Genomic DNA, 12236 nt, shown 5'->3' with positions numbered 1-12236 from the left:
CTAGTAAGTGTGCTGTGAAAAGTGATATTAACAAATATCACTTTTCACAACAGACTTACTCAGCCCGGGCAAGCCTGGGGACAAATTAAGCCCTGGATGGGGAGGTAGATACAGAAACAGCAGGGGCCAGGGGTGATGGGAGGGGGGGGGTGAGCTTGGGGCCAGAGCGCATCACTACGCAGCCAGGGAATGGAGCCTGAAGCCCCATGGCTGAAGCCCGATCCCACTGCCCCCGAGAAGGTGGGGAACTCTCTGGCTGCCTCAAGCTTGTCTCTCTCCAGAGGCGGTCAGGGTCCAACCACTCCTGGTTGCCCCTGTGGAAGGGTTGCTGCTTTGCCCCATCCCACCGCCCACACCAAATCACTACCCAGGAGGCTGTGGCTGCAAGAAAAGCCTCTGGTGGCCGCATTTGAGAAACACTGCTTTGTTATGTAGCTGCAGTCCCAGTGGCCCTGCGAAAACAGTAAATCCAAAACAGCTTAAGATATTGTGGAATGTCCAAAATTCTGCTCAGATGTTCTTTCATTAGGGACACATCCTTCCCCACCAGAAGAACTGATGTAGTTTAACTTTGTGTATAATGTGGGCAAGGGTTTCCCTACACATGTCTCCAAAAGAGTGTTGCGGGGTGCTACTATGGGAACCTACCAGCCATGCATTCTGCTTAAGAGACTGTGTCAGCCACAATTCTTCCGTTCTACTACTCTGCATTGATGTGAAGAGGGGAATATTTCCCACTAAATTCTTGTAATGTAGAGAGAAGCCAAGGAAATGTGCTTGCTTTTGATTTTGTAAACCTTGGTTGGGTTTTCATTCTGCAAAACCAAATATCATCTGGCTCTGATCTGCGTTCAACACATTTTTGGATGGGGAGGGGTTGGATTAGATCAAAGATTTTGGTTTTTTTCCTATGCCAAAAGTTCAGTTCTATTCAGTTGAATTTTATTTCATTCATGTTATTTCACCATGTTGATAGTGTGTGTATAGGCTATAAAATTTAGCTCATACATAGCATTTTCATCTTCAGAACACTTTTAGTCCTCCATTTAAAAATAAATATCCATATAATAAATGTAGACTTTCAGGACCTAAGATGTATACTATTTTTATATAAATATATTAAATATAAAACTTCCACTCTACATTTTTACCCTTTAAGTGGGATGCTAACCCATCATTATGCTAATCTTGCTACACAAGTGCCCCAAATAATATGTGGCAATATATACACAAATAATAATCTCTGCTAACTCAAACATTTCCCATTTTTCACAACAAAGTTACAGTATTGCAGGCAGTAATTGCTTTCACATTTTGATCTGTGTTCTAAAGTATTCTGGTTAGGAGACATATGATGTTTTATAGGCCAGATTGCTCAAATTTAGTACTTTTAAGATCCATATTCCGTTCACATATTGCTTCGGTACATCAATAAAATATGAACATGTTGGATAATGAAGTAATAATGCTAATTTGTGTCACAAAATATAGGTTTTTGTTTATGAGTTTGACAAAGTGCTTGAATACTTTATATAAGAGAATTCTCCTTGTCCATGGCCTTCGTTTGTTAAGAAATAAAAAATGCCACAGGAATGGATTGTAACTGGACGCTCCAACCACGAGACAAAGGGAGGAGAGGCGGCATTTATTGAAAATAAATGTTGATTGATGCTGTAAAGATTATTTTCCATAGTGGGAGATAATTTATTCTGCGAGACAGCTCTATTCCTAGTCTTCATTTCTTTTGTACTAAGGACTAAGTTGTCACATTCCCTGTGGAGAGGAAATGCACTAAATTCAGGGAAAACTATTTGGGGAGCAGTTTGTGGTGGGGCTGTGCATGGATTAATCCAGACTTCTTGTGAGCCAAGAGTAGTATTCTCTACACTATGGCAGCATGAGGAGGTAGGAAGGAGCCAGTGGCTGAGGTGGGTCTACAACAAAATCCATCCTCAGGCCAATACTAAGAGAGCCGTCCATACTAAAGCACTCATGGGCTGTTCCATTCGCAATCCATAAACCCGCACTGCCTGTCTACTTGGCATTCACGGTACTTTTTCTGGACATGTTTAAAACTGGGGACTATTTATCCTCAACTGAAGTCTTTCCCTTAGCTAGATGACAAGCAATCTATTCTAATTGTAGGTGGTCTAATCCACTTTATCATTTAAGGTTCACTGTATCTTTTTTTAACTAAAAAGATGGTTTCCAATTGGCCAATTTGCTTTTAATGTTCATCATTAAGTGAGGGTTAGGAATCCAGCGGTATGATAACTGACATATTTCATTTGACCACTGAATCAGTCTTAGTGGCAAAAAGGTGTTCTTATCAGTGTGAGTCAATGAGGGAATTTCCTTGCTTCTGATATTCATCATCCTGTCTTGATATTGCTAAGCCCGCCTTGTTCTTGGTGACTTTTTATCCCTGTCTCATTAAGATCGTTACGAAGGACAAATTATTGCACCAGATTACATGAAAGGGCACACACTTTCCAAATATTTTCCCAGGAGAGAATGCCCCCCCACAAAGGATTTTCCCCCTGCCCTCAAACACTTAGCTTCATAGCCAACGTCTAGCTCTAATTGTTCATAAAATGCTGAAAACTGGGCAGTCAGTATTTAGGGGTTTGGATGAGAATAAGTATTCATTACAGAGAAAATAAGCCAAATTCTGCCCTGATTTATGCCTCATGCAACTCTGATTCCTGGAGGAAGTCTATGAGGTTGTAAGTCCGACCACTATTTGGCCCACTAATTTCAACAGGTTTAAACCTCAATCAGTTAGATCTGAGAAACATGTTTTATTAGCCTAACAAATTCAGATTTTTACTTAACTATAGTACTGCTACTCTAGTCAAAGAAGGACTGCATTCTTTCACAATTTTCATTCTTCATATGTGCTCTTTTTAACTTTATGAATAGGAATGGGTAACTGGAAAGTTTTAAAAACTTTTCTAATTAAACACACTATGTTGCTGTGAATAAAAGATGACATTTCATGTGTAAATGGAGAGAGATGTCTTTGTGCTATTCAGAAATTCTAAATTATAAAATATATGGAAATTATATCCAGTTAGAAATTCCATTAGGATTGTTTTTTTTTTTTTTACATTTTTTTAAATTAACATTTAATATTAAAATAAATTAATTCTTACAGTTTGGGCATATGCTAGTAAAATCATTTTTAAATGCATTATTGTGGATAAAGCCAATCATTTTTAGTCAAAACATGATTGTTTCATCTCTTAAGATATTAAAGCTAAGAAAGTAGGCACCCCACTTCCCCACATTCTTTCTTTACTGTATTATTATTTTATTATTTATTATTAGAAAGACCTTACATTATAGAACTTTCTAATGGCACAATGAATAAGTAAAACAAATGGTAAGGTTAGTCTACATAGGGGGACACAGGAAAATTAACCTGAATTTACTAAAGGTATGAATTTAAAGTGGATTAGTTAAACCACATTAAACCTTATATGGACACTCATATTCAGAATTAAAGTGGTTTGATTCACTTTAGTTTAATTCACTTCCAAAGTAAATTAAACTAACTCAAATTAAGGTTCATTTTAATTCTGAGTACAAGTGTTCACATAGGGGTTAATGCAAGGTAACTAATCCACTTTAAATTCATACCTTTAGTTTCCAAGAGTCTGCTTTTGGAATACAGGTGCTACGAAGTCTGGTGGCATGGGTAAATGAGTGTCCAAGAAGAGCCCTGTCTTCCAGGCCTTCATCATCCAGACAGGAGCTGAAGGCATGGCTAAGGTTTGAGTTCTGCAAGCTCAGTGAATGTCCTGCAAGCTCTACAGCAGAATCTGAACCTCTCTCCAATTTAATTCTCTCACCTGTAACTGGAACCTTTGTAAAATATACATGTTTTGCATAGCTAATTCCTCCTTATTAAGGTGTATCTTTTTCACATCTCTCTTCTCTCCAGCTACAGCTAAGGCTATATAAGTTTTCTTCAGATGCTGCTGCTGATTGAGGAAGTTAACAAAGTAGAGGAATTGCTGAGTTTCACCTCGCCTTTTATGCTAGCTTTTTTGCCCTCTCAACTGGTTGGTGTATGTCCGCGCACGCCTTCCTGCTTATTCCTGCTCCTGTTTGTTTCCTGGTTCTTGCTCTCTGAACTCAGGGTTTGGGTTCCCATGTGTCTGTGTACGTAGCGTTGGAGTGTGTGAAGTTACTCGGGCCCTGCTGCAACATACCTGCCATTTGTTTTGTTTACAACGTTGCTGACTAAACTGGTTCATGATTATTACATGTTTTGATTGACTACCTACCTGCATGTCTTGCTTTGATTTCCTTGTTTTGGGGGTGCTGTTCTGGGGTGCATCAGAGCATAACAGGTTGTCTCTTGCTCAATGGGGGATTTGCCATCCATTCCACTGAAGGGACCCATAAATAGGCCTGCAAGTCAATGGCATCCTCTGGTCATTACTTTAATTGGCCAGTAGGAAACCATCCAGCCCTCAAAAATTGCTCATTTGTACAGTATGGTTTAAATAGCACAGTGCTGTAGTAGAGTGAGTTGTAAACTGGTATCTGTATAATATATTTGTATTTACCTTGAGTTATTTTATCTTCACAATGAGAAGCTAAGGGAATTGAGTGACAATCATATTCTAAGTTAGATGAATTCAGCCTAAAAAGACACTGTTCAGAGTGAAGTAGATTACATGTTTTCATTGTAGGTTAAATAATGTATATTTTAATGTGGGACTGTGTTTGTACTCATATACACACTCACACAAGTGAGTCAACATATTAATGCTTTGGTGGATCATTCCAGGACTTCACTTTCAAGTGGATAAAAGAGTACAAATCTGGCATAGCCAAAGGTGAACAAAACAAATTGGCCAGCCCAACAGCAGAGCAGTTGAGCTGTATGATAGACTCTGAGGCCACTCCAAAACCACAAGCCTGACTGCCTGAGAAGCCTGCCAAGGAGCCAGCTGCTGCTAATAAAGCCGACTCTACAGCTTGGCATCTGGGACCTGTGATTCCCATCCAAAGGGAATTGTATGTGAAAAATGTTTAAAATTTCTCTTTGTAAAAGTGTCGTTCTTTAAATCAGAAGAAGAAAAAAGCTTTAGACCAAACTTGCAACAAATGAAAGCTAGACAGGGATACCGTGGTTGCCACGGGGGAAAAAAACCTTGTGTGAGGAGGCTAACGCCGGAATTGGTGTTCGTTTTGTAACTGACCTGGCTCCTAATTCAGCATTTGTGTGTCATTATTCAGTAAGGAAGACTTAAGTGTCTCATTATTTAGGTTTATTGGTCAATTTACTTGGTAGTGTGTGTTTGGATGGGAAAGTTTGTTTCAGAGAGCTCTGCTATGGGTTACAAGGGCGGGTGTCTGAAAGTGGGGGTGAATTTAACAGTATAATTTCTCACTTTTAAATAATAAAAAAAGTCGCTTGTTTCATTTTTCAAAGATGAAAACAAATCCTATTAGCCAGCTGCGCTGAATTAATAGGCTGCTTAGAATGATCTACAAACCAGTTCATTTTCCCCCTTTATTGAATAACGAAGCATGGGAATTGAAAAATGAATCTTCTGGATTGGTTATTTGAAAAATTAATGAAAAACTCAGTTCTGACTTCCAGCTCTCTCTTGAAATAAAATACTGTATGTAGATTTTGTATCATACTGTTGCATTATAAGCACCATGTTTGACCATATTTGTATTGTTCCCTTGCCAGATATATAGGATAGCTGCATGTCCCTTTCATTGTCATTGCTTTAGAGCCTTTAATAATACCTAGGATTCATATGATCCCTGCGGATATTGTGGCAGAGAGATTAAGTGCCTTGCCCCAAGCCATAGAATGCCAGAACCAGGATTAGAACTCAAGAATTCCTGCTTTTGGGCCTATGCTTAGGTCACTAGACCATGCTTAAGGTAAAGAGACCACTGTTTGGTAGCAAGCATTGTATGTCTGGAGTCCCTTCCTCCTATATCTTTCATGCAGGTTGGTGAACAGGGCCTTCATCCTGTTGGGGGCAAAGTGAATGCTCTTCTACTCCAGCACATGCTCTGGCTTTATCAGTTCAGGAAACAAGAGGCTAAAGTAGGGTTACTATATTTAAAAAATAAAAAAAGAGGACACTCCACGGGCCCCAGCCCCACCCCAACTCCGCCCCTTCCCCAAAGTCCCCGCCCTAACACCCCCTCCTCCCTCCCAGCCACGCGAAAAGGGCTGCCCGAGCGCTACCGGCTTCACGGTTTGCCGGGCTGCCTCCAGACACTGCACTCCCGGCCGGCGCTTCCCCAGCGCAGCTGGAGCCCGGCAGGGGAAGCGCCCAGCCGGGGGCGCAGGGTCTGGAGGCTGCCCGGCAAACCGTGAAGCCGGTAGCGTTCGGGCTTCGGGCAGCCCCCTTGCCTCCAGACCCTGTGCCCCAGGCCGGGCACTTCCCCTCCCGGGCTCCGGCTGCTGTGCTTCTCCCTTGACTCTTTGGCTCTGTTTAAGAGCCGAGCGCTACCGGCTTCAAGCAGCCCCCATGCCTGCAGACCCTGAGCCGCCGGCCGGGCACTTCCCCTCTGGGGGCGCAGGGTCCATAGGCATGGGGGCTGCCCGAAGCCGGTAGCACTCGGGCAGCTCGGCTCTTAAATAGAGCCAAAAAGTCAGGGGAGGAGCACAGCAGCCACCGGAGGGGAAGTGCCTGGCCGGCGGTATTTTTCCCGGACATGTTCGGCTTTTTGGCAATTCCCCCCCGGACGGGGGTTTGATTACCAAAAAGCCGGACATGTCCGGGAAAAAACGGACGTATGGTAACCCTAGGCTAAAGCCTTCCCCTGGACTGGGTCTCCAACATGGCAGCCAGCCACATGACTATATAAAACTGAATATTGGTAATCATCATTTTGTAGCTTGGTGTAAATTCTCTATAGCATTTTGGGGTTCCTAAATTGCTGTCCCTAAAAATTAGCAGTGTGTGAATTGAGATTTACATGTGAAAGGGTAGAGGGGGGTCTATAGTCTAGTTCAAACAGACATAGGCCCTGATCATGCAATGTACAGTCAGACATAGGCCCATTGGTTTAAATGGGGCTCTTCCTGAAGGCAGATGTCAGCCTGTGATTGTACATGCAGGATTGTGGCCAGTGTTTGCTCAGTTGTAGTTTGAAAGAATTTCCATCCTAGCACTTGATTCTCATTTACACTGAGGGCACATTACACTGCTCTGGCCTTACTATCAGTGTAAATGTGTACTTTATAGCTTTTACTCTGCAGAGTGGCACAAAATGGCCATAGTTTAAATTAGACTCAGGCACCTAGTGTTTTCCTCTGTGTATGAGGATAAATATCTGATACTGAAAGGAAAATTGCTCTTTATGTTTGAAAGGTATATCTTGTCTTTTCCACTAAGTTTTGGGACATTTACTTAATGTGGAAAAAAAGCTATTTGCATAATGAACCCAAGCTAAGATGTCTAATAATAATTTATAATTAACATGCACGACATGTTATTGACTTGTAGACTATGTCCCTGCCCTGAATAGCTTACACTCATTCATTATATAAATTCAACTTAAAAGGGGGTATAAAGTAGGAGCCATGTTATCTTGATCTTTGTACATTACTAATAATCAAAAGCTGCAGAATTGTCATAAGGAAAAATGGAAGATAAATTGTTTCAGCTTTTTGTGTTCTAAAGCCACACAATCACTGTAAACAAATTGTTTGGCTGGTGGCTGGTGTTCAAACCAAAGCAAAAGGTCTGTGGAGGAGAACCAACCCCAAAATAGTACATTAATCACTAGTGAGGTCCTGTAGACCCCACAAATATATTGCAGAGCTCACAAAAAAGTACTTCTGGACAGGGACATGAGCTAGTATTTTGATAGCCATGTCTTTATGTATTTGTATGGGGTTACAGTCTTATAAATTCTTACCCAAGAGTACTGTTTCTGCAAGGGAGAGTTTAATTCCACGAAGCACCACAACATTGGGAAAGCCTGTTGGCTGATTCCATAGTATCTTCCCAATACTACTGCTTTGAATCTCTATTTCTGGGAATGACATTGCAGTTTGAGAGGGTAAGGCCCTGTGATAAAATTTATATGCAGAGTGATATGATACCCACCTATTAAGAACCTATGATTGTCAACAAGTCTCCACACATTCTGAGGGAAAGAATTAAATGCAGAGTTGTTCGTTTTTCCTTTTGCTATGGATCAGACTGAATGTGCTTCCTAGCCAGTGTACCATAATGCTGTTTGTTAAACTTTATTTTCTCTAATGACAAGTTTCAGAGTAACAGCCGTGTTAGTCTGTATCCGCAAAAAGAAGAACAGGAGTACTTGTGGCACCTTAGAGACTAACTAATTTATTAGAGCATAAGCTTTCGTGGACTACAGCCCACTTCTTCGGATGCATATAGAATGGAACATATATTGAGGAGATATATATACACACATACAGAGAGCATAAACAGGTGGGAGTTGTCTTACCAACTCTGAGAGGCCAATTAATTAAGAGAAGAGAAAAAAAAAAAAAAAAAAAAAAAAAACCTTTTGAAGTGATAATCAAGCTAGCCGAGTACAGACAGTGTGATAAGAAGTGTGAGAGTACTTACAAGGGGAGATAGTCAACGTTTGTAATGGCTCAGCCATTCCCAGTCCTTATTCAAACCGGAGTTGATTGTGTCTAGTTTGCATATCAATTCTAGCTCTGCAGTCTCTCTTTGGAGTCTGTTTTTGAAGTTTTTCTGTTGTAATATAGCCACCCGCAGGTCTGTCACTGAATGACCAGACAGGTTAAAGTGTTCTCCCACTGGTTTTTGAGTATTTTGATTCCTGATGTCAGATTTGTGTCCATTAATTCTTTTGCGTAGAGACTGTCCGGTTTGGCCAATGTACATGGCAGAGGGGCATTGCTGGCACATGATGGCATAGATCACATTGGTAGATGTGCAGGTGAACGAGCCCCTGATGGTATGGCTGATGTGATTAGGTCCTATGATGATGTCACTTGAATAGATATGTGGACAGAGTTGGCATCGGGGTTTGTTACAAGGATAGGTTCCTGGGTTAGTGGTTTTGTTCAGTGATGTGTGGTTGCTGGTAAGTATTTGCTTTAGGTTGGGGGGTTGTCTGTAAGCGAGGACAGGTCTGTCTCCCAAGATCTGTGAGAGTAAAGGATCATCTTTCAGGATAGGTTGTAGATCTCTGATGATGCGCTGGAGAGGTTTTAGTTGGGGGCTGAAGGTGACAGCTAGTGGTGTTCTGTTATTTTCTTTGTTGGGCCTGTCTTGTAGGAGGTGACTTCTGGGTACTCGTCTGGCTCTGTCAATCTGTTTTTTCACTTCAGCAGGTGGGTATTGTAGTTTTAAGAATGCTTGATAGAGATCTTGTAGGTGCTTGTCTCTATCCGAGGGATTGGAGCAAATGCGGTTATATCTTAGAGCTTGGCTGTAGACAATGGATCGTGTGGTGTGTCCTGGATGGAAGCTGGAGGCATGTAGGTAAGTGTAGCGGTCAGTAGGTTTCCGGTATAGGGTGGTATTGATGTGACCATCGCTTATTAGCACAGTAGTGTCCAGGAAATGGACCGCTTGTGTGGATTGATCTAGGCTGAGGTTGATGGTGGGATGGAAATTATTGAAATCATGGTGAAATTCCTCAAGGGCTTCTTTTCCATGGGTCCAGATGATGAAGATGTCATCAATGTAGCGCAAGTAGAGTAGGGGCGTTAGGGGACGAGAGCTAAGGAAGCGTTGTTCTAAGTCAGCCATAAAAATGTTGGCATATTGTGGGGCCATGCGGGTACCCATAGCAGTGCCGCTGACTTGAAGGTATATATTGTCCCCAAATGTGAAATAGTTGTGGGTGAGGACAAAATCACAAAGTTCAGCCACCAGGTTAGCTGTGACATTATCAGGGATACTGTTCCTGATAGCTTGTAGTCCATCTTTGTGTGGAATATTGGTGTAGAGGGCTTCTACGTCCATAGTGGCCAGGATGGTGTTTTCTGGAAGATCACCGATGGATTGTAGTTTCCTCAGGAAGTCAGTGGTGTCTCGAAGATAGCTGGGAGTGCTGGTAGCGTAGGGTCTTAGGACAGAGTCTACATAACCAGACAAGCCTCTCAGAGTTGGTAAGACAACTCCCACCTGTTTATGCTCTCTGTATGTGTGTATATATATCTCCTCAATATATGTTCCATTCTATATGCATCCGAAGAAGTGGGCTGTAGTCCACGAAAGCTTATGCTCTAATAAATTAGTTAGTCTCTAAGGTGCCACAAGTACTCCTGTTCTTCTTTTATTTTCTCTCTTGAGAGTCCTGCTGAACCATAATGACAGGTTTCAGAGTAACAGCCGTGTTAGTCTGTATCCGCAAAAAGAAGAACAGGAGTACTCTAAGGTGCCACAAGTACTCCTGTTCTTCTTTCTGCTGAACCAGATCACAGCCTGGCTAGACAGTAGCAATGTATATAAATTTTAACACTTGATTTTGTGTCCCCCCCCCCTTGGTTAGTTTAAGTGAGACAGGCTGGGAGGAGGGAGAGAGAGTGGTGGGGGAGAGGAAGGAACCTTTGCAAATGTGTTATTCATGTGTATATTTCATCAAAGACTCTCAGTGAGCACAACTTCATCTACCATCTATACCTGCCTTAACTTTTCAATATTTTCTGTTCTTCTAAATAAAGGTAGTTGGCTGTTTGAAAGTGTTTTAAAGCTTCCAGTTTAAAAAAGTCCAGCTACTGAAGACACTGATTTAGCATATGCATAACTTTAAGCACTTTGAGTAGGGCCAGTGAAGTGAAATGGACTATACATGTGCTTGAAATTAGGCTTAAATGTTTTGCTTAATCAAGGTCTAACTGTAGAACTGGAGTATCTGAGTGTGAACATATGATAATGGTCACACAACTGTCATCACAGCCAGACACCAAATTGCTTTCATTTTGCCTGCATAGGCTTATTAGTACGTCATCATTAACTCACCATCGGCCTGACATCTAGTCACTGCTGATGTCTCTGGGCTGCTAATGAAATTCAGTGTTTTGCTTGCACAGAATGGGTCTTCCTTCTCTCGCCCAGTTGACCACTTAGCTTGGTACTTCATGGCTAATGCTGTAGTTTCTATAATTGACCAAACCAAACCATCACCTCTGAACACTCTCAAGCTTTGGGAAGTTCTGATCTAGCTTCGAATTTTGTAGCTAGGCTCCTGTTTACCTGTGAAAAGGCTTGTCGTCCTTTTTGTAAAACTGGATCATATTTTTCTTTCTAAGAATTAAAGCCGAGTAATGTTTTGCAAATAAGAATGAGAAGTAAGTACAGTCCGAGGCTCAATCAGAGGTTTTAGGCAGCTAAATTTGAAAGTTGTTGCCCTATGGTAGAGGTACTTAGGAATGATTTAAAACATGATTTTATGTATTCTTTTCTAGTAGGTATTTGTTGGAGGGTAGGGGAAATGTATTGGGGTCATTGTTTGCCTCATAAACCTGCCTCCATTCATAAGTGCCATTTTTCAGCTAGGTTGTGAGACTTGTGCATATTCATAGATTTTAAGGCCAGATCACCTAGTCTCTGACCTTTTGATACTGTCAGGACCATCCATTCTACACCCAGCATAACAGCACATACGGTGGGAACCTTGTCTCTCTTTTCCTAGTGCTGATAACTCCTGTCACCTTTTTATGCATGTGCTGGTTGCCCATCAGATTCCTGGTATCAGCTCCCACACCTACTTTAAATCTCAAGACAATACATTTCCTTAGTGAACTCCCACACTGAGTGGGTCATAGATAGGGCCCTACCAAATTCACAGTCCATTTTGGTCAATTTCATGGTCACAGAATTTAAAAAATAATAATTTTCATGATTTCAGATATTTAAATCTGAAATTTCACCTTGTTGTAACTGGAGGGACCCTGACCCTACAATAACCTTGCGACCCCCCCTGCAACCCCTTTTTAGGTTGGGACCCCCAGTTTGAGAAATGCTGGTCTCCCCTGTGATGTCTGTGTAGTATAGGGTAAAAGTACACAAAAGACTAAATTTCATGGGGGAGACCAGATTTCATTGTCTGTGATGCATTTTTCACGGCTGTGAATTTGGTAGGGCCCTAGTCATAGAGTGGCTTGAGTTAAATCATGTGCTGTGTGTCATCTTCATTTAATAAATGTTGTTCCTAAATATTCAGCATGTTGTATCTTGTGAGTAGGATAAAGTGCATGCATAATCTATCAACTGCTATTCTTTCAGATT

The 12236-nt window shown here is 41.5% G+C and overlaps 1 protein-coding gene across 6 annotated transcripts in view; it reads left to right on the top strand.

Moving 5' to 3' along the window:
• Nucleotides 1-12236, top strand: part of RBMS3 (RNA binding motif single stranded interacting protein 3) — a 908048-nt gene that overhangs the window by 476797 nt on the left and 419015 nt on the right. The gene's annotated exons all lie outside the window — the stretch shown is intronic.

This window comes from Malaclemys terrapin, chromosome 2 (genome assembly GCF_027887155.1).
Source record: "Malaclemys terrapin pileata isolate rMalTer1 chromosome 2, rMalTer1.hap1, whole genome shotgun sequence".
Taxonomy (NCBI): Eukaryota; Metazoa; Chordata; order Testudines; family Emydidae; genus Malaclemys; species Malaclemys terrapin.
Note: the sequence above shows the minus strand (reverse complement) of the source record. Positions and strands in the feature narration are given on the sequence as shown.